We start from the raw sequence: 22,598 nt of genomic DNA on the forward strand, positions 1-22,598 counted from the left end.
GACTGCAGTGATATGCAGATTTCACCTGCCTTGGACTCCTACGTTCGGGTCGGATGTAGTTAATTTCATTTTCAAACAGCAAATCAGTACTCAAAAGAACACCGAGTTTTAGTTTGTGCTGTTATATAAGCTAATAGCACTGGCCCATTGCTGAGAAATGAGATGTGAATTCATTTCTAATTAATTTCTCTTTACATCGCATACGTCATATTCATTAGTCATTGCCCAACTTAATTGCTTATCACTTTGCAGGAATTTCTTATGATTGCAGTTGTAAAAACATCTGCCTGAACTATGCCAATAAATCCCTTGGCATTTTATCTTAACACAATTGTCTTAAAATCCAGCTTCTCTTACAGCAGTTTGGTGATTTATTGATAATAGGCTATTTGTCCTGTTAAAAGGGATAGAATAAAAGCATAGTTTCTCTCAAAATTATTAAAAAAAAAAAAGGTGATTCTTCATTCAGAAAGGCTGTATGCATAAAAAATAATTAAAAAAAAATTCATACAGCAACACTTTGTATATATCTCAAAATGAAATTACTAACCCAGGTCAGACAATAAAACTAGGTATTTCAAGCAAAAAGTATAGTACACAAAAGGCAATAAAAATATTTTATGAGTTTGTGACTTAATTACTTGTTTTCAGACTGTCAATAACTGAGTGCAATAATTATTCTTTCAAACACATTGACATGTTAATCATATATACAAAACAGGTTTTGCCACGTGTCTCACTAAAAAAAAAAAACAACCAGACCTGTGTAAACTGACAGATTTTTCCAGAACAATTAATGTAAAGAACAATTTATGGAGGTCAATTTCAATGCAATTTATTTAGAGAGATGCATTTGGAAGTGTCAGCCCTGAAGATATCATATCGCTTACCTCTCACAGCCCAAGGCATTAGTCTTGAAACATTTTGGTGTCTTTCCAGAGCACGTTTCCACTAGCACAGAGAGGGGGGGAAATAAAAAAAAAAAAAAAGGGAAAGAAAGAAAGAAAAACAGTGTCTAATGGGATGTAAGAGTGTTGGACCTACCTGGTGAAGCCTTGACTTTTTTGTCAGTGTTTGCAGTTTGGCATAAGCAATAATAAACAGAAAAAAGCTTTCTGTCATTATCTTTTAAACTGTCTCTCACACTTAACATTGTAAGTTCCTGATGACATTATTTAGATAGTTTGCCAAAGAACAATACTAAAATTATTGAAATAAGAGGTTGACATCAGTAAGAGATATTGACTTCCTTAAATACTCCTTGAACCTAAAATTGGTTTAGAAGTCAGTTGAACTGGCCTGGAAGATGGACATGACAGCATATTTTGGCTTCAGAAAAAGAGTGCAGAATAGGACTACTATCAAAGATGTACTTAATGCAGGATTCCTCTTCCTTTAACCACACTCTGGTGCAGGTGTTCAGTATTTATTAGTTCGCATTTCTTAAATTCACACAGAAAAAGTTGTAAGGAAATAGGTTGTCTACACAGTTGTTCATCCACTATCCCTAAGATTCTGGCAGTGCAGTTGCAAAGCAAGGAGCTAGGCTCTTGTCACGTTAATTCTGCACTTGTCATTCCAGAAAAATAACACTTACATTATTGTATAGCACTGCTACTCACGCACAAAAAACCTAACTAGCCTCTGATCCAAAATGCTATTATCACACTTAACACTGTAGAAGTTCCTTTATATATATATATATATATATATATATATATATATATTTAAATTCTTAACAGTGATTGCTGTGAGCCTTCAGCAGGTTCTCCAAGATGCCTATTTAATACAGAACATGTGCTATGATTTTGAACCTTCTCACACCAGTTTTGTCGCTAAAGTCAAGTTACTTTTAAGACACCTCTCTACTGGCTTTTTGGTCTTAACAGCTGGCAGTGAGCTCTGATTGTAGAAACCTCTTTGTAACATACACCTAGCCCTTTGTCCTTCCAGATGCCCCTACATGCACTATCACGCGTTCAGGACAAATGGTGAGTCGCATAGAGCTATTCCTGTTGCTGTGTCTCCACATCCTGCCAACAGATGTGGTGGATTCAGCATCAAAGGCTTTTACCCCATCACCCAAGAATTTCGTCAGGAGGCAGATGCTGCAGAGGCAAAGTTGGCACTTTGATTCAGTGATCAGTTCCTGAAAAATGAGGTTCCTGATTCTGAGCAAATTTACACCTGTTTTTCATTGCTACGGCATGATAGATTTTATTCAACTCCACTAGTTTAGGACCAGAAATAAAGGATAAAGAAAAGGTGGCATTATCAACCACAATATATTCCTTCCTCTACCAAGGCATAAGATAAACTCGTTTAGAGAAACAGTTACGCTAACGGCACAAAACCTCATCTGGTAACACGTAAATGTAACCACTTATAGAGAAGACCAAGGGTTAATATAATGCATTCAAGTCCCCAGTCTTCTTTCCCAAGAAAGGTTAAAAGAACCCTACTGAGAATGGTATCAGACTCCTGTTGACAGATAACAGTAAAGGAATTATCTAGGGGGTACAGAAATTCTGTCTATCCCAGAAAGGTATGCTATGTGCTATTTTTGTATTGTTTTCTTTTATGCTAGCCTAAACTCATAGTAAAGATCATGTACGACTGCTTTGAATGCCAACTTCATTGCATTTGTCCCCCAAAGAATTTTGGATTGTTCTGTACCACAAATTAGTATGAAACAAGGAAAAACAATGAGAACGCACTTCCAAGAAATGACATAATTTCACCTATTTTTAATGAATTGAGTGTTTTGTGAAGGAATCTCGTTAGCCAAATAAAATTAAAGTACATTTTAAAAGATTAAAGAGGTTTCAAAAGGTCTTTTGAATGCCCAAGAGCCAAAACAGATAAAATTAACAATTATTTTCTAAATTAGCCCAGTGGACTGTTTTGCAATAAGATTGTCTGATAAATACTAATTTAATCTAACCTGAAATTTCTTTGAGTCATATTCCAATTAAACACCTTCAACAGCTTTTATGAATGAGAACCAAAATGTAACCAGGAAGAGAAATAGACAGTAACTATTTCTTTTATGAGATATAATATTTATGACTATTCACATGATCTTGTGACCTTAGAAGTGAACAGGAACTACTCTCCACATGAGAACTAGGGATTGTACACCACTGGCACAACAAAATCAAAAATCTGCAGCAATTCAATTTAAAAAAAAAAAAAAAGTATTTGAAACTAAATCTGAAATACCACAACCACAACCTCTACATTGAAAATCAGTTGTAGTAGAAAGAAAAAAACCATGCAGACTCTTAACAGCATTTCCTTCATGTCAGAATTTAATTGCTCTCTAAAATTCCAGCTCTGAAATTGATATCTTATTTACAGCAGAAGATTCATCCATTGCATTTTAGTTCCAACTATAAAAGCTACCACAACTCTGTAAGGCCATGATTCCAGTTTCAGTAATGAATGGATTTTTCCCCCTCTGATCAACCGCAAGTTAGTTGATGTTATTAGGCCAAGTAAATCCTTCAAAGTCAAAAGGAAACAGCAGTAGTCATTAATGATATTACCATTATATTTTCTAGAGATAAATTAGAGTAAGAAATAACATCCAAATTTGTCTGCTTTCCTCAACTCACCCATTAGCTATATTTTGCTATATGCAATGGATGGGCTGCTAACTTCTTTTATTTTGTTTTCAACTCAGTTTGTTTCTTTGATGTGCTTACTTTATGTAAAACTGTTTCAATGTGTTTTGGTTTTATTCTTTATTATCAGTTCCTGTCATACTGAAAAAGACTAAAATGAGGTTGACCTGATATTTTCTTTCTCCCTTTACTCATAGTCCCAAATTTGTTTTTGTGTGTATATATATGTACACATACACACAAAGGTAGCATATTATATAATTTTTATTATTATAAAGGGAGAATCTCTGATCCAATATTAAATTCTGGTTTTGCAAACGTGCTAGTGCATATTGGTATAAACAACCACACCAACTACAGGGTATGGTACAAGAAGCTAACAAAATAGATTTTAAAATTACTAGATTGGTATTCACTGAAGATTTGAGGTAAAAGATCTAGTTTTGATTAAATAAGGGCTAGTCATGAATAAACCATAGGATCTCATAGGCTTAAACAGAATCTGGTCCATTTATTTTCTTTTAATTTCTTTCACTTCACTCTACAATATCAGATTCTTTGAAAAGCTAGAATTTGAAAACCAGGGGTAAAACTGAAACTAACATTCTCACAGGAATTCAGATCAAACCTGAGCTAAATGTCCACCTCTTCTACATAACCGCAGTACTCTGCTGCTCAGAAATTTTAGATTTGTCTTTAACAATGATCCCGTGAAGCAAAGAACATATTATCTATCTAAAAATAGATGAGGTGCAAAGACCAGAATAATAACTTGCTCAAAGTTCAATAGAAGGAAGTGAAAACCAAAACACAGGCTATCCGATAATTATTTAAGACCACAAATTAAAGATGAGTCTTCCTAGGAAGCCCAGAAAAAAATAAAAATCTCTGATACAGTTCATCTGGGGAAAATTTCCAACCCATTTTTCATCTGCCTGAATCTATTTTGGATAAACACCCAGATTTCTGAGCACTTACCAAAACCAAATTAAAATCTTGGATGCTCATTCATTATTACCAAGTACCATATGTCTAATTTTGTTTCTGGAATTGTGTTTGGCAATAACACACTCTGTCAGAAGCTCTGTGGCAAAGACTCAAATCCTATGGTTCAGAGGAAGAGATTTTTGGGGGGGAGAAATGTACTGCAGATACTCGGTAGCATATATGATACTGTGTGTCTTTTACCTTAGCTTTGCATGGAGGATGTTTTGTTGACCTGTAGACCACTAAGAGCAAGCAGAAGTGCAAAGAGATATAGAATAAAAATCTTTCCTATGACTCTCACGCACAGGTGGAAGTGATGAGGTTTGCCAAACAAATCTAATAATGTAATTTCCTGTTGTCTAAGAATTTCTGTTTCCATGTTCTTCCAGAAGCTGGCTTATTTGGCTTTTTAAACTTTTTGCCTGTTGAGTGTCATTATAAATGCATATTACATATTTTTGTCAGGTTCACACTTAAAAGACATTTCTCTGCTTGGGCAGTTCCATCGTCACCACTGTCTGCCTTGAGTCACCACAGAAATTTGCCTGGCCTTGGATCCAGGGCCTCTCTCTGCTCAGTCACTAAATACACCAAAGCAGCTTCTACACGGAGCTTCTACATTTTTTTCGGCCATTTTACTCAGACTATCTCAAAGTGCTTTATCTAGTATACTAGTATCACAGGGACTTAAAGCGGATCCCTTTAAGAAACCTTATATTTGCAGACATATATGGTACTGTGGAAATAATCTAGTTCATATTTATCCCACGTGATCATTTCCTTTGTTGTAATTATAACTCAGTCCCTGCAGAAAGCTCTCATAGTGCGCAAGTCCCTCTCTACGCTACTGCTGCTATGTGGTGCAGAAGGTTTTGTTTCACTTAAGCCATTGTCAAAGCTGAATGTTGGTGGAAAAGCCTTATGGCTTGCACAAATAGCTTCAGCTCTTTTGAAAACCCACCTGGAGCTTTGCTGTATCATTAGATTCCCTGAAATCTTTGGAAAAATTGTTAATCTCTGCCCCAAGGCATGCCTGCAATATTCCCTTGAACACAGAATTGAGGTTCCCTATGTAGTTGAGGAATCAGAAGTAATCAAATTACATCGACAGCAAAAATACACCAGACAGTTTTAGCTTTAGCTGTAGCACCATACTAACAAGGTACTGCCAGGATCCAGTATATAGCTCTACATGGCACTGTATTGTGTCATGAAAATACACTGCAGTGCGCTGTACTGTGCTGTGACAACACATCTCAAAATGTGGCAACATTTTGGTTAATTATGTCAGAATTACTAACCGTTTGGCAAAACGTCCCATCCCGTTTACTGCAGTTTAGAACTTTTTGTGAACAACTTCAAAGAAAACCTATTATTTCTCATATTATGGAGTGACTTAAAAAAAAAAACATCTACTGTCTGAACTTTAAGCTATGATTAAAGATTTCAGTTTTTCTTTCATTCCACATTTACTACTGTACTTTATTTTTAATGTCATATCAGAGCTGTATTATAATAATTTTATGTCAGTGTTAAATCAAATGCAAAACATGCAGCAATGTTTAAAAAACTTACTGTCCAAATTCAAGTGAATATTTATGTATCTTTTATTCTGAAGCATCTTTCACATCCCATTTATGATAGTAGCTGAATATTAAAGGATTCCTTGTCAGTGAAATAAAGATAATGCTGAGGCCTATCATCTTTCTTCATTTCCCATTTTCTCTCCCTAGAACAGCTTGAAATGACTTTCATTGGAGCCACTGCAGTGAAAACTTTGGCATTTCAGTAATGAATGTTCTTTTTAAAATGAAATACCACACCAAGTTAGCACATAGGCTACAAATGCACCACAAAGCTATTAACTGAGATAAAGCACAAAAACAGTCCTGTATTCTTGGATGCACAAAAATTTTTACCAAATGAAGGAATTGCTTAAGCAAGTACTGTGTACTCATGTACATGGGAGATGGAAGTGAGGAAAAACGGGACATGTGTAAGCTTATCTTTCTTCCTAGAACCTCCAAAACCTATAGGAATGTAAGAAAATTTACACCACCTGGTAGGACTCATTTGTTGACCACACTAATATGGCAATTGCTAAAGACAGCAGAGAGGTAGTACATACAGAGGCAGTTAACACAGTTCAGTTAATTAGTTGTTATAGCTTAACCTATTATTTGATTATATCCATCGATTTCAAACAGCAGTCAAACTGTGTCACTTACATAGTACAAATAGTAAATAATATTGAGAGAAGAAACAAAGTGACACCACATTCTCGCGCTCTTTTTTTTTCTAACGGAATTAAATAGTAATAGGAAATTCAGAAATGTTTAGCATCCAGTTCAAGAAAGCACTATAGAATAGGTCCGAAGTTAAACACACGCTTGAGGCCACAGGGCTCAGAAAGGTAAAATTCAGAGTAGGATGTGGGACAATAGTCTGGCAAAGACATCAAGTAGCAGAGTGAGGATGGGACAGGCAAAATGCCCAAGCAATGGCTGAAGCCTACAGGACTCCAAAGTCAAGAGTAGTTTGCAGCCCGTTTAAGCTATGTCCTCGACACAAATGTTGTTCCAGACAACACATTGACAATTATTACTCTATAAGCATTTTCTCCAACACATTGACTATTTTGATTTTGAGGACAGCATAAAATATTTTAAAATTAATATGAAAACAGAAAATTCAAGGAAATCACAGTGCTGGACTGGTAAAAGAGAGCTGTCAAAACGACTCTCTGGCAATAGTGCATACTTTTCGGCAAAGTCTAGGCCAGCTCTGCTTAAGAACATACTAGGTCTTGACTATAGAGCAACAATAGAAAATTACAAGCAGGAGATAAACCATAGAAGTTAAACTGGGCAGCTACTTGTGACAGTTATTAGAAACAAGAAGCGTTTTTAGTAATATCTGACACCTCTCACCCAGGAAGGAAGGTGAAAAGAACATTACACTCAAAACGCAGTTTCAGTGCCACAATGCCACAACTGTTCTGTTTTACTACTGCTTCAGAGCTTCATTACCAAGTTAAAGAAAAACCCAATTCCATACAACTCGCATTGCTGACAGAGTTATTTTTTAAATTTTCTGTGTCTATTTCTTCATACTATCGTGTTCATTTCCTTTTATCTCTTTATGTTCTCTCAGTTTACATAAACCATTGCTCATTAATAGATTGAAGTAGACTAAAGACTTTTTCAACTGCTTCATCTTCCATGCTGGTCATTTAGCTGGCTGAAGGATAAACAAACAATCGCTTCTATTAACAAATATTGATTTTTCTTAAACTGGGTGCAAATTCAACCTTCTGAAAACATTACACCCGGTGATATCATCTACATTAGAAAGTTTACAATACAAGATTAAAGATATTTGAAGAAAGTTCTAACCAAAATTGTTGTATTAGTCACATAAATTTGGTCGTGCTCCGGTTTACGAATGCTTGGGTTTTTTCCGTGTAGCTTCCTATGCAGTAATTTAGCCACAACAGTGATATTCAAGTAATTTTAAGAGCACAATGCAACCTTTTGAAAACAAGGAAAATGGAACTCCCTGCTGAAATAATTGAATTTTCACTGAATATTAAGGAGAATATTTCTGCAAAGCAAGCTGGAAAAATCAAGCGGAGACTTTTCTAAGGTATAGTGAAATATTTTATTCAAAGCATATTGAAATTATTTTCCATTTCAAAAGCCAATATCTGTTTCTTAATGTAAACATTTTTTTCTGTACCCAAACATTAGGAAAAAGGTAGCCGTGTCCTACTTATCATTTAAAGGAAAATGACTCAGGAACTCCTCAGTCTCAGCCATTCCTTCCAGCAACTTATGAGATTGTTATTTACTGCTGGTACAAAGCGGTGTTGATAAAGAACAGGGAGGCAGCTGACCCACAGGAGACAGACGCATTTGTCTGTCCGAAGAGCAGAACAGAAGTGGGAATCAGCCACAAGAAGCACCAGCTTCTCTCAGCCCTGATCACAGGTCAGGGGCCCTCAGCCATCTCCAGGGGCTTGAGCACCCAACCTCACAGCACCTGCAAGCTGCTAGCAACACTTTTGCATTGAAATTAATTTACTGGGTCGCAAGTCAGAGTTCAGCACCATAAACATTTCCTAGAGCATTCTGCATCCAAGTCTCCTTCCTGCTTAATTCCATATATATATGTGTGTATATGTAACATACATTTATATATAAAACCTCTAACATGCACTTTCAAAAGCTCCCATATCACCTATTTACTCCATTTGCAGAAGCATTATGATTTCTCAAGCAAATAGTTAATTACTTAATAGTTAATTAAATACTTACTGAATTGAGTAAATGTGTAACTAAGGGGCTATTAAAATGTGCATAATATATATGACAACCGCAATGGCCCTCATGGAGTTTGGAGTACTCTGCCATTATAGTATCCCCAGAGAGACCTATTGGTGCTGCATTTGCTCCAAAAGATGCGGCTGTTGCCTCTTCATCCTTGAACTACTTGCACTTACTTGCCCATATCAAGGGAGTTAAGCAAAGGATCACCACTGCCATCATTCCATGGCTAAAAGATGAAGCTCAATATTGCCTCAAAGGGAAAAACATGTATTACCTTGGGATAGTGTGTACCTCCGTTATGAAATGATATTTTGCAACCCTCCCTAGGTAACGCAATACTTTTAGCTTAGGACATCCACTGCATATATCAATGCATTGACTGCATAAAATTCACCTGAAGTAATGGCAGGCTTGTCAGATTTGCCTCACCTGAACCAGCACTGCTGAAATATCTTTTTAGAACTCTTAGAAATTAAAAATAGTATAAAAATAATCTGTTCCTCCACAGTGGGCTTCTCAAACTCAGATAAGAGGGGCAAAACAAATGAGATACACAAATTAACTATTCTTTATGTGTCAATCCTGGATTGACACAACTTCATAAACAGGGGCCCAAACCTGTAAAGTAGAAATATCAAGAAAAATAAAAGTTGATCCAGAGTTAATAATGTAAGGAAGAATGAGGAAAAGCACAACTTCTCCCTTGACTGCAAAACATATCGGGAATTTCACCTTCTTTTTCTTTATTTGATGAAGCTGAACTCTCTTCAGCTCCCCCTCCTCCTTGAATGCTGCAGTGTAAGCTCCCTCAGCTTATTAACTGCTTGGACTATATTCTTCCTTAAGCAGAAGAGATGCTGGCTTGGCAGAGTTATAAGGAAAACAGGCCTTTCTGTAATGGAGAGCTGGCAGTACTGAGTGAAGAGAACAGAATGACTTACATTGAGTCTTTCTCTAATGAAACCATTTAAATAAGTCTGTTTTCCCTTTTATTAAACAGGAGAAAAATCAATAATGGTTGATTGCCATTCCTATTCGTTATGCTATTTCTAGAATGAACCCACACATCTGAATTTGAAGTAAGGCAGAGTTAAGAATACCAAATGTGTTAATAACAAAACAAAGTTTTAGTGGTAAGTAAATATCAATAAATGGACATTCCATCTCACTGTTGCTTTATAATTGACACTAATGCTATTTCTTTAAGTAGTCTTAAAATGTAGACAAAAATTAGTTGCTAAAAAGATACATGTGGCAGTATATGGATCAGTAACATGTACTGATCACCTTCAAATAAAAATCCACAAGTATATTACTTGATTAATAGAATAACTGTTTTATTCACTTTTCCTGGCATGGATTTGTACAGGTTCTTGACCATTTCCCTTCCCTAGTTTACCCTGATGTAATTTAATTATTTTGCCATTACAGATGGAAGCAAAGCCTGACCATTTGAGACAGCATCTGAGGACAGGGAGACAGGGATTCCCACAACATTGGTTTATATAGGAAAGGAACAATATATGATGCTCTTCCCTTTCCTTGCCTTTATGTGCTTGCATTCTGTAGAAGATATGATAGCTTACCAGATGGTAAAGATGGATAAGCAGCAATCTTAACAATATTCAAACAATTAAGCTTTGTGACTTTTTTTTTCCCTTTCAGAAATATCTGAATTGACAAGTTCTGAAGGTAGGAGTGAACTAAAGGAGAAGAGTGAAAGTTTCAGAAGTTTGCAGAAAGTTACTTTTAAATTCAAGTGAAGTGTATGACAGCTCCCTATGATGTCCTACTAGCAGGGCTACAGACAGAAAGAGAAGAAAATAGTCTCAGATCTTACAGAATCGACTGCCCACACACACACTCATCTGTAGTTTTCTCTCAAAAAATATGAGCAAAAGGTTATACACATAAATATAGAACAGGAGGAGATGGCTTAATCCAATCACATAAGCGCTTTTCTTAAAGAATGGCAGAAATAGAAATTTAATGATGTGATGAGATTGCTTACCTAAGTAGGAGGTGTCTCCCACAAGTGATAAAGTTGAATTTAATCTGAAAATATTTTTTAGTATTCTACTGCACTCCTTTCTGACTTTCTTCCAGAATGATATTCCTGAGGCATTACCATACATAATGTATAAATGATCCCTGCTTAGCATTACATTTATTGCAATATGAAGTATTTAAAAAGTTCATCATATGCTACCTCATAGTGACATACTGGGACAAATTTTAAAATATACATCCCTAGGTGACTCTAGAAGAAATTCTGTTGTGCATACAAATGAATGCTTAGAAGAAGCTGCCAACGTAACCTATATCTTTGCAAAAGCAGAGCAACTTTACTTTTACCCTATAGATAGGCTCAAATTGCAATGCTCGTATCTGACCCCTTCATGTCATGGCATTTAAAATCCAATCCCAGAGAAAGGATTTGGAAGGATATTTGGATCTGAACATGTTCTCAGGACTGTTTTGAGTTTTAATATCATTTCCATCCAAATTATCTGTGAAAAGTTTTCCAGCCTTCAGAGTGGACTTACTTTCAAATGACCCTCTAGCATTCTGATACTGATATAAAACCAGAAAGATTCTCTTTGATTTCAAGGCTTGGTTCAAAGAAGAAATTTAAAGCACAATGCACAGGACAGCAGTTACTTAAATTTCCTTTTTCCTAACAAAACAAAACAAAAAAGAAATATCACATTAGAATGAGGGTAATAATGCCTTGATAATAATAGCCTCTAAAGTACAAATTATGTTCATACGTTTAGGAGAATGCTTATTGCTAAAGATTTTGTCATGAACATTGTAGGTCACTACTAACACTGCCATACAAAATAATGCAAAAGAATCTATATAAGCAAAGTGAATTTAAAAATGCAATATTTAAAACTAAAATATATAGTGTATTTCTGGTGAGAACTTGAGTATGGAATAAATTTCTGTCTTGCTCCTTGCTTTGTAACCTTTGTGTGTTTGTATAATATGCTTGAAAGAGATAATGTCCACAAGCTGGCCCTGCTCTCAAGCTAAATCATCATTGCTAAACTTGCTGATTTCCATGACAGCTATTTCAGATTTCCTGCACTGAAAACTAAGATCACAATCAGGAAAATTCATTCTTTTTGACAAAAACTAAGTTTAGTAGTTCTTCACACTGAGTTCAATAAGTTTGCCTGAGAAAAAATGAAAAGGTAACGAAAATTAAAGTAATGGCTTCACAATTTGCCTCCAATGTAATAACCTATCTGCTCTAATTTGTCAACAAAATTCTTCCTTTACATATTTTAAATCATTCTTAAAATAAACTTTCTCTTTATAACCTACACCACGTAACACAACATTAGCTTATATCACATGTGGAAATAAAAGCATCCATTGATTTGTGTCACAAAAATGTACTTGTCATTTAAAGACCTAGAGGGAAAGTTATCATTTGAGGAACTGTCTGTGGAATGTAACTTTGCAAGACACCATTTTTGTGCTTTCTCTTTCATATTGGAAATAATATATCAAGCACACACAGAGGGATTATTGAGCATCTGGCAGAGTTCTTTTAAAAAGGGATAACTTCATTTATCTGGAAAACTGATGAAATGTCTCACAGATTTGGAGAAAAGGAGGCTGAGGGGTGACCTCATTGCTCTCTTCAGCTTCCTGAGGAGGGGAAGTGGCGAGGGAGGTGCTGATCTCTTCTCCCTGGTATCCAGTGACAGGACACGTGGGAATGGTTCAAAGCTGCACCAGGGGAGGTTTAAACTGGACATCAGGAAGCATTTCTTTACTGAGAGGATGGTCAAACACTGCAAAAGACTTCCTAGAGAGGTGGTCGATGCCCCAAGCTTGTCAGTGTTTAAGAGGCATTTGGACAATGCCCTTAATAACATGCTTTAACTTTTGGTCAGCCCTAAATTGGTCAGGCAGTTGGACTAGATGATCGTTGTAGGTCCCTTCCAACTGAAGTAGTATATTCTATTCTTTCTTTCAGACAATAAAAAACACCTTCAAGTCAAATGAACATTATGCTCTAGTAATTGGCTGTAGTACTTGAATTATCACACCTGAAAGATTACATATAACTTTATATTCATTTCAGCCAGCCTTCAACAATAAAGTTGAAAAAGGGGAGAAAGACAACTACTCGGATATAGTTATTACAAAGTTGGGAGTAAACACCACTGGCAACCAAAACCTCTCTTGGACACAAGAATATCTTGAAGATCCAGTTCAGCTACGTACATACGCAAACAGCAATCCCTAAACAATTCCAGTGAAGTCAGTGAGTCTGTTAAGATGCATGGGCATAAATAAACTAGGCAAAAAGAGAAGAAAGCTATAGTTGCTTCCACTTCATCCTTTTCTTCGAAACCCAGTATCTTGCCTATGTTCCTTTCTCTGCTTTCTGCATTCCCAACACAACACCACAACGAAAAGTCCAACAGCTTTTCTAAGCCTTATATATTCCCATTACAAAAGATAGGAACATGTTCTCTCATTTTAATTCTGAGTGGCTATTGAAAATTTTGCCCTCCCAATAAAACAACAAATCCATTTCATTGGAGTAAATTTCCCAGCGCAACACACTTTAAGAATGTGACTGCCACTTACATTATAAACCACCTGCATCTGACATTCTTTTCATCTACCCAAAACTAGTTTCTAATTTATTTTCATGTACAGTGAAAATTCAGTCACAGTGGGGCATGAACTTATTATGTGGAAACACACTCAGATACTCTCACTCAGCACAATTCCCTTTGATGTAAGTGAAAGTTCTGACGAAGTGAGAAATAACAACAAAATTATTCATTGTTAAATCTTTAGGTTTAGGTTTCAGACACCAGGATAAAACAGAAGACAGAAAGCACTCCATCTTTCCAAGCAATATGCTGGTTAAGGAGATTTTTGAGCAAGTTACTCCTACCGGAATATAAAATTTGGAAAAGACTGCCTTGCCTATAAGGTCTCTCTACCATTACAAATAATTACATAATGTAATCTCTTTCATAAACTGATCAAGCTCCTCCTAAAAACTAGTTAGGTTTTTTCTCCCAACTAAAAGGTTTTTCCAGAACCTCATTTGTCTTATGATTATAAAGCATGTTCTGATTTCCAGCATCAATATACTCTCAGAAAGTTTATATATATTCATTCTTTAGCTTAAACAGTTCTTGCTTAGTGTTGATTTTCCTGACATATCTATAGAGTGCAGTAACCTTCTCTTTCACTTCCATTTGCTAGTCTAAACAAGTCAAGACTTTTAGTGTCCCCTTGTTAGATAGGATGAATGAAGGATGAAAAGCCGATGATTAGATAGACAGAAACTGGAGCTCTATCTTTAGTGCCCTGGCTGGCATACCGCAGAATTGTATTGTACATTACTCTCTTTCCCATCTCGACAAAGGAGCCTCTAGTAGAAATACATCTACCTCTGACAAGTTTCTGAGTCAGAATGCCTCTTCTTTTCTTAACAGTATGCCACATATTGCCCATTATGCAATGCTGTACCACATGGGAAAACCTCATCTTTATAAAATTAAATTACTTTCATGGAATTGAACAAATGTTTTTAATTAATAATAAGGCTCAAAAATGTTTGTGAAAAACAGGTGTGGACAGGTATTAATAAAACACACATATTTTTTATATATAAAAGGAAATTTAAAAAGTTACATGTTAAAAGTCATTATTGTGTAAATTCTTCTATAAATTAATAAATACACAGAAAACGAGTTCCAGTATTTCCTATAGGGATGTGACAGTGCAAGAGAAGAGAAGAGGTGATGTGAATACGTCAGCACCAGTAAGGCGAGTAGGTTTTGAGGAAGAAAGTGAAAATGCTAGAAATACAAGAAATGCTCTGCTACTCTGAATGTAAGAGTAGCCCAGAGGAACAAACATAAGATGAGCCTGTGAGGGTGAAAAGTAGAAACAAGGGAAGAGTACAGTGGAAACAGTAGAGGTCAGAAATAACAATGCAGGCAACAGTGTAATTTGCTTTAAAAAGGGCTTGAGGAGATTGAATTTTACCCAAAAAGTAAGATGGGGCAAATAAATCAATGTAGAAAATAACTGTAATTGTTTTTGAACACTTGCTCAGCTCTAAAATTAGCTTGCATTTACCACAGAATATTGCTGTTCACCACTGAACAAAAAGAAACATCACCTTGTTAGGGAAGAACATATCAGACAAGGTTAACTCATTTATTTTATCTGCCTGACATGCTTTCTGAATCCATCACAGAAACAGTTAATGATCTGCCTTTAGAAACCTACAACAGCCAGAGGGATGCCAGTGGAGCCAGATTTTGCCCTTATTGCTAGTCTGCAAATCTTCTGACAAAATGTTCTTCACAAGGTACTGATTAATCCAAACTAAATTGTTTCCCAGGAACATACCAAATTTGACTGAACTTGGAAAAGGTCTTTGATGAACAGCAATTAAAAATCTAAGAGGGTAAGTGGAAGCCAACTCACAGAGAGGCCATTCACAATAACCTATAGTCCAGCAGTGACAGAAGTCACTGGTTAGTGAGAACAGTCCAACATTTTCTAACCAAGAGCCCAATCCCCATTCTCACGCATCTATATTGCTAGATACAGTCCTCTGGCTCTGAGGCCAGCCAGCATGACAAAGCCTGCATCCACATGGCTGAAGTCTCTTACACTCTAGAAAAGTACATCTGAACTACCTGCTGGGAACAGTCCATCCTCCATGTTAACCTCCCTGCAATGACTGGGGCACGTGAAGGAAAATTTTAGTTGGCCCTGGGAGTATGGAGTGTAACAGTAAGGAAAATTGCACACCAACAGTTAAGCCTATGCCCTGGCCCTATTTGATTTGCTATTACAGAGAGAGCCCCACAGTCCTCAGGAGTGTTGCGATCACCAGATTATTCTACTTTCTTGAAAACTCTGTCTTATAAATGTGTCTCAGTGTTTGTTGCAAAAATAAAACAAGATAAAATGTCTTGTCAATTCAGGATTTTTTTTTTCCCATTTCAAGCAGTTTCATAGCATCAGAAAATTGTTTCCCACTCAATCTTTATCCATCCAAATTCAGTCCTTGAGCCTTTTCCGTAAAAGTATTCCAACTACATGAAGGAACAATGATGCATGCATTTTCACCAAAAAGGCTGTTTACTTAAATGGTTATTGTAGCATTGGCCAATACAAGTTTCATTTTGTCCTGTAAATTACTTCCTCTTTCCAGATCTGCCTGCTTTCAATAGTTTATTTATGCTGTATTACTACTTTACTTTTTAAAGTAATTTGTAATAAAACTAGCAAAATTTCTTTTATCCTGTCGTGGTTTAACCTGGCAGCAGCCAAATACCACGCAGCCGCTCACTCACTCCCCCCACCCCCAGCGGGACGGGGAGCGAATCGGAAGGGTAAAAGTAAGAAAAACTCGTGGGCTGAGATAAAGACAGTTTAATAGGGAAAGCAAAAGCCGCGCACGCAAGCAAAGCAAAACAAGGAATTCATTCACCACTTCCCATCGGCAGGCCAGTGTTCAGCCATCGCCAGGAAAGCAGGGCTCCATCACGCGTAACGGTTACTTGGGAAGACACACGCCATCACTCCGAACGCCCCCCCTCCTTCTTCTTCACCCAGCCTTATATGCTGAGCATGACGTCATATGGTATGGAATAGCCTATTGGCCAGCTGGGCCAGCCGCCCTGGCCACACTCCCTCCCAGCCCCCTGCACATCTGGCAGGGCATGGGAAGATGAAAAGTCCTTGACTAGCGTAAACAATACCTAGCAACAACCAAAACATCAGCGTGTCATCAACATTATTCTCACACTACATCCAAAACACAGCACTATACCAGTTAATAGGAAGAAAATCAACTCCATCCCAGCCAAAACCAGGACATATCCATATTAAAAACTTGACGTTTTTCAGTCTTGAGAAAAGAATGTTGACAGGGGAGGTAATAGTTTTCACCGATTTGAAAGCTACGGCAGGAACATGGGTAAGAAATTGTTCTTCCCTATCCACAGAGGAAAGGACAACATGTGATGGGCTTATGGAGGAAAGAGCCTTTAGGTCAGACACCAGAAAAACTTTCCAGCTTAAGCGCTGAACTTGATTGCTACATCTCCATTGTTTCAGATTTTTGTAAAAAAGTTAGACAAACACCAGTTGGGAGGATATACTGGGTACGAGTTACCCTGCCTGCAGGTAGAGAGGTAGACTAAGGTGAGCTCTTGTGGTCACTCACCACACTTTCTGCTATGGTAAATTCTACTGTTTCAAGGGTGGTATTTATATACATAGCAAGTTGAAGCAGATAGTAGCCATGCAGACCTATTAAGTTTTCATGACAGTGAGGAGATAATGGAAATATCGTCTTTCTCCAGAACCAGCACTGAAGGTCTTGCAAGATTCTTTTCTTTAGGGGCAGTTAGGGAAAACCTCACTGACTTTTCTGCATGCTCCTTTTTTAGGACATCCAGCCATGAGAATTCCCACAGCTCCTTATCATTTTCCTCTCCTTTAGAAAAGTCTGCAACGGCATTACATACTATCCTGATCTTAGTTAGGAAAAGTTACTTTAAATGCTAATAAGCACACTTAACCCCCAGCTATTGATTGGAGAACTTTTATTCTTTTTCTTCTTTAAAGTGATAAACTGAAGTTATTTTTAAGTAAAATAAGCATCTGAATTACCTTTTTAAATTGTGATGCCCCAACTGTAAAGACTGTCATGTATAATATATTTTTTAAAGTAAACAGTGAGGATGATACAGTGTTATATACATATTGTCATTATTTTTAATAATAATAATAAGTCAAACCCTTAGACTGAGTGCAATAGGAAACATGTATCAAACAATTTAATCTATCTGGGTTGTGATCCTTTTGTGTTCAGTTTAATACAAAAATATAGTGTCAGTTCATGCCCTGTGGTTGAATAATTAGAGAATGGACAAGGAGACTTTCCACAGAAGCAAAAGCAATGCAAGTCTGATGAAGTAACCTATATGTAAAAATACATCCCTAAACCACTTTTAACAATGAAAAGCAAAACAAAACTGATGTGGATTGCTATACAGAATGCACCTTTGGAAGTTATGCCATTTAGTTGTAACTCCAAGACATATTGTTTGGAAACCGAACTCAAATAGTAAACCCACAGAACAGACTCGGGCGTAAATCATTCGGATATAAAAGCTATCCCACACGTTAACAAATGCACACATCTGGTATAAAGACAGAAATTAATCTAGAAGTCCCTAGCAGAAAGGGTTTGGCTTCCTAGCAGTCTTGAAGTTTTATTACACAACAGGTAGATAGGAAGTTTTTATTAGGAAAAGAAACAACCTGGAAATGTTTCCCTGAGGAAGGCAGTCTGGCCTAACAGCCGTCATGTCCTATCAATCTCCAGGTGGCTGCTTCTAAAAGTCACTTGTTCGGGTGCTGAGCATGTCCAGCATAGCACCATCATAGCACTAAGGATAAGCAATATTAGGGCACATTTACTACCTTTGCACAGGTCCTTCTGCTTATGTAGCCCCAAGGAAGGAATTGCTTACCAAATAAGAAATTAGCCAAAGAGAACAAGGATGACAAAACATCACCTATCATTGCCTTCTTTTCATCACTAGTGAGTAAACTGAAAATTATATCCCCATTGACAGTAAAATTTTGACAACGGCAGTCAAGGCTGATAAGGTGAATTAAATGCAAAGGTATGCTTTGCTTCAAAGGCACCATTTCATTTTAAGCACCAGGAGCGCAAGGGATTGCCAATTATTACTGCTTGAAGCACTCTGTCCTCCTGCATTAGGCAACACTGAAATGAGAGTTCTCCTTGCACATAGTTCTCACTACATATTTGAAAAGTTAGTAATCCCTCCTGGCCAACATCTTTCAGTTCACTGTCTCAGGAGATGTACGTACTATAAAAGCATAATGGCTTGTGACAGAACCACTCAGCATTGCTTCTCGTCTCCCTCCCTATAACAATTTGGCTCATGGTATTTCCCTGACCTGATCGCTTCCTGTTTGTAGCGGCTAAGTATCCCCAAAAGGAAATGACATTTTACACCTCATATGTTTTCACCAGTCATGGAAATATGAGCTGCAAAGGAAAATAACATGAATACCAAATATTACACGGAACAGGTAGCCCACTGAAATGACAGAATCAGTCAGCATTACAGCATGGTCTATGAGACCTGCTTCTGTCCATCAGCCCTGGCATTAGACCTCAGTTTCGTCTCTTTTTGTAACAAGAAACAGTTTACCATTTTTTTCCCCTGATTAATCAAGTTCCACTGCGAATGCTATCCATGTTTCTGGAACAACTTCCCCTTTTTAAAATACCCTTGCCACACACACATTCTGTGATTACCCGAGTATTTCACTACAAAATAAGAGAAAGGCTGTTAACACTGAAGAGAAGACCAATATACAGATCTACTGTGGGGAATCAAGTCTCCCTATAATTCAAGTGCAGCTGTTGAGAATAATACACAAATGGTTATTTTTATCTGGAACATGTTAAGTCTGAACTTTTTCCCAAGTCCATTCCAACAGTTATGGATTCATTTCTTGCCATTTGCTGTGCTCTTTGCAATTTCTGTCAGAAAAATGATGTATTTGAAATTGAATGCCTCATGTATTTTGTAGATTACCATTGTGAGCTGCGCCACTTTGACCTTTTCAGTATACTGTAATTTCATTTGCTGCCATGGCTGTTTAGTTTCTTCTCTTATGTCTCAGGCTCTCTAAACTGCAGGTAACAGATAAGAATGGCCAGCCAGTCAAACCAAAAGATGTTTAAAATTAAATTTCAAAGTATAATAAAAAAAGATCACTATACTTCACAACAGGAACCCTGTGTTGAAATTTTGGCATTGAAGTTGATGATGAACACTGACAGGTATCAGGTGAATCTATTCATCCGGCAAAACTTGTAATGACAATGATATGCAAAATATGACTAAGCATTTCAGCTACAACACTAAAACACAGTCATCATCCACTTTGAAATACTAAAATGGCATTAGGAAGAGTCTCAACTTTGTCTCTTCTTGGGCTTAAGATCTTTCCCTATTTCAAATGGCTCACAATGGAATCTGTCCATAGTACTGACTGAGTTTCTTTTTCAGAGCAGTGAAGTTTATATTAATAAGACAGGAGCGATGCCTTGACATAAGGGGGGGGAGGGGGAACCACCACCAAAAGGCATGACTACTGTCTAAATATATCTATTTATGAAAATTAAAGAACTTGAAGATACATGATTATAGATCCATGCTTTGTGACTTGATCTTTAGGTTACTGTTATTTTTTAAACAGATCCCTTATTGAAAACAACATATTTGATATTCCTGGAGTATCAGCTTTGCCCTTCCTTTCCATTGAATAAATAAATTATTTTACCTTTTCACTTTTAAGTACATTATTAACTATACCATTGACCTTTGCCATTCTTTGTAAAGTTCGTAATATTAACATAGTTGTATAACACAAGCACACAATTTCTAATATTGCTAAATGCATGAATGTTTATTCATTCTACAAATTGCAGCAGTTACTCAATTATTATTTTATTCTTTTAAAAAATAATTGTTCTTTCTATGTAAGATAAAAGGCCCAAAATGTAGCGTAAGACAACATGGCTCTCTAGATACCAGCTGCTTGCAGTACATCAGCATTTAGAAAAATTAATATGAACAAAAGCAGTTCAATGCCTTCAGTTCCTATTTCACCTTTAAAGCAAGGCTCAATGCATCACTTCTCTTGGGAGTAAGGAAGGGTATAAGCTACGAATCACTGGAAAACATATTTATTAAAGAATGTTCACTCTTTCTATGGAACATACTTCAAATAAGTCATTACATCTTGTTTTCATTGTCTTGCATCATTTACATCTGGTATGATTTTACAGCCCTTCTCTTTACTTTAAATGTACCATCAGCATATCTTAGTACAGGACAAAGCAGACAAGTGTTTTGAAGACACTGCAGAAGATGGTAAAGAGCTGCCTTGAGCTAGAAAGTTGGTGGCCTCTAGATGGAAGTCAGAAGGGAGCAATAAGCAGAGTAAGAGAAAGAAGAGGGACACTCCCAAAACCAACCAAGCTGGGATATTTATTTGTAAGCAGAAGACAGAGAATCTGAAAAGGAAGTGATGTGTTGAATACCTTTTTATTCATCCCTAAGTATATCACAGTATTCCCTACATTTGCTAAACAACCATATTTTGCCACAGTCATATCAGTCATCACTTACAAAGACGTAAAGAGGAAAATGGGAAGCATCTATTTTAATTTTCAGCAGTGAAACAAGCGTTTGATCTTCTGACAAGTACCTAGGTTATAGTAACTCTCCTGGATTACTCAACACAGTAAAACAACCACAGTTTGTTAGAGATACAGTATGCCTCCCACATGTATAGTTATTTCTTGGTAACTTTCTGTTTGCTTATTCAATAAAATTATTTATTTCCGATAGAGGTACTTCGGGAATTCTTGGAAGAAGTTGCAAATTTGTGTAAATTTGCCTCACAGAAAAAGGGCTCTTGGAGTTGTCCAATTCATATGCTTAGTGAGACTGTGGTAAATAAACAAGGTGAGAGGAAAGCAGCTTAATTTTTTGCATTTGGCAAACTGTTTTTCATGTTTGTGCTTTTGTGGGGTTTGGATTTGTTGGGGTTTTTTTAACATTTGTCTGAAACTTTTCGGAACATGCTAGCGCTTATAACACTTTTCTGAAAGTGTGGCTTAGGTTTTGGTCCCTGAATGACTCATTTTTCTGTGTGAATGCAGGCTATCCACAAGCAGATCATATGGTTGCCTAGAGCACAGATAGGAAGAATATTCGTTCCACTGAAGAAGAATTTGTTTTAGTTTTTTTATTTTAGAAAATTGGAAACCAAGGATTTTATGTAATCATACCGATATCACATAATAAGATCATTGAAAGATTCTATTAATTTCATTTAATTAATAATTCAAGGCAATGCTTAGTGTTAGTTGAAACATCTTCTTATAATCTTTTTTTTCAGTCAAGAAACGACACCTTGGTTATGTATATCCTAAAACAACCCAGAGAGCAATCCTGAACATAAGGAAAAGTAGTGATGGATGAACTGTCTTCATGACTACTGCTATGAAGAAGTATAGATATGGTGCTGGAAATTCAGGTCAGTGTACGAATTTTGCAGAAAGGAAAAAGATCTCACCCTTGCTAGTGAAAAAATTTACCTTACTGGAGAAAAGACTGCTTCAGAGTTATAAAGGGTATAACAAACACGACTAATGCTTTCGCATGTCATGCTTTCATATGAAGGAGGCAAGTGAGACAGCTGCAGATGAACACGACAAGAGTAAATGCATTTGTATGTGAATTTTAAATAAATGTACATCTGTGCACGAAGGGGAGGAGAGAGAGAAAGAGGTCACAAGGACCAAAGAGACAAAAGCCAAACAAAGGGAAGGTCTGACAGAAGTGAGATGAACAACAAAGACTGAAAGAGTGATTGAAAATGAAAATTTCTTTTCTTTTACAGGGAGAGGAAGAGAGAGATGGGAAGAGAGGAAAGCATTGATGAAGGGCGAAACAATAGGACACTTCATGGAGGAAAACATAGGGGGAGAGTGAAAAAAAAAACCACAAGGTTGAGAGCATGT

Source organism: Calonectris borealis, chromosome 9, assembly GCF_964195595.1.
Source record: "Calonectris borealis chromosome 9, bCalBor7.hap1.2, whole genome shotgun sequence".
Lineage (NCBI taxonomy): Eukaryota > Metazoa > Chordata > Aves > Procellariiformes > Procellariidae > Calonectris > Calonectris borealis.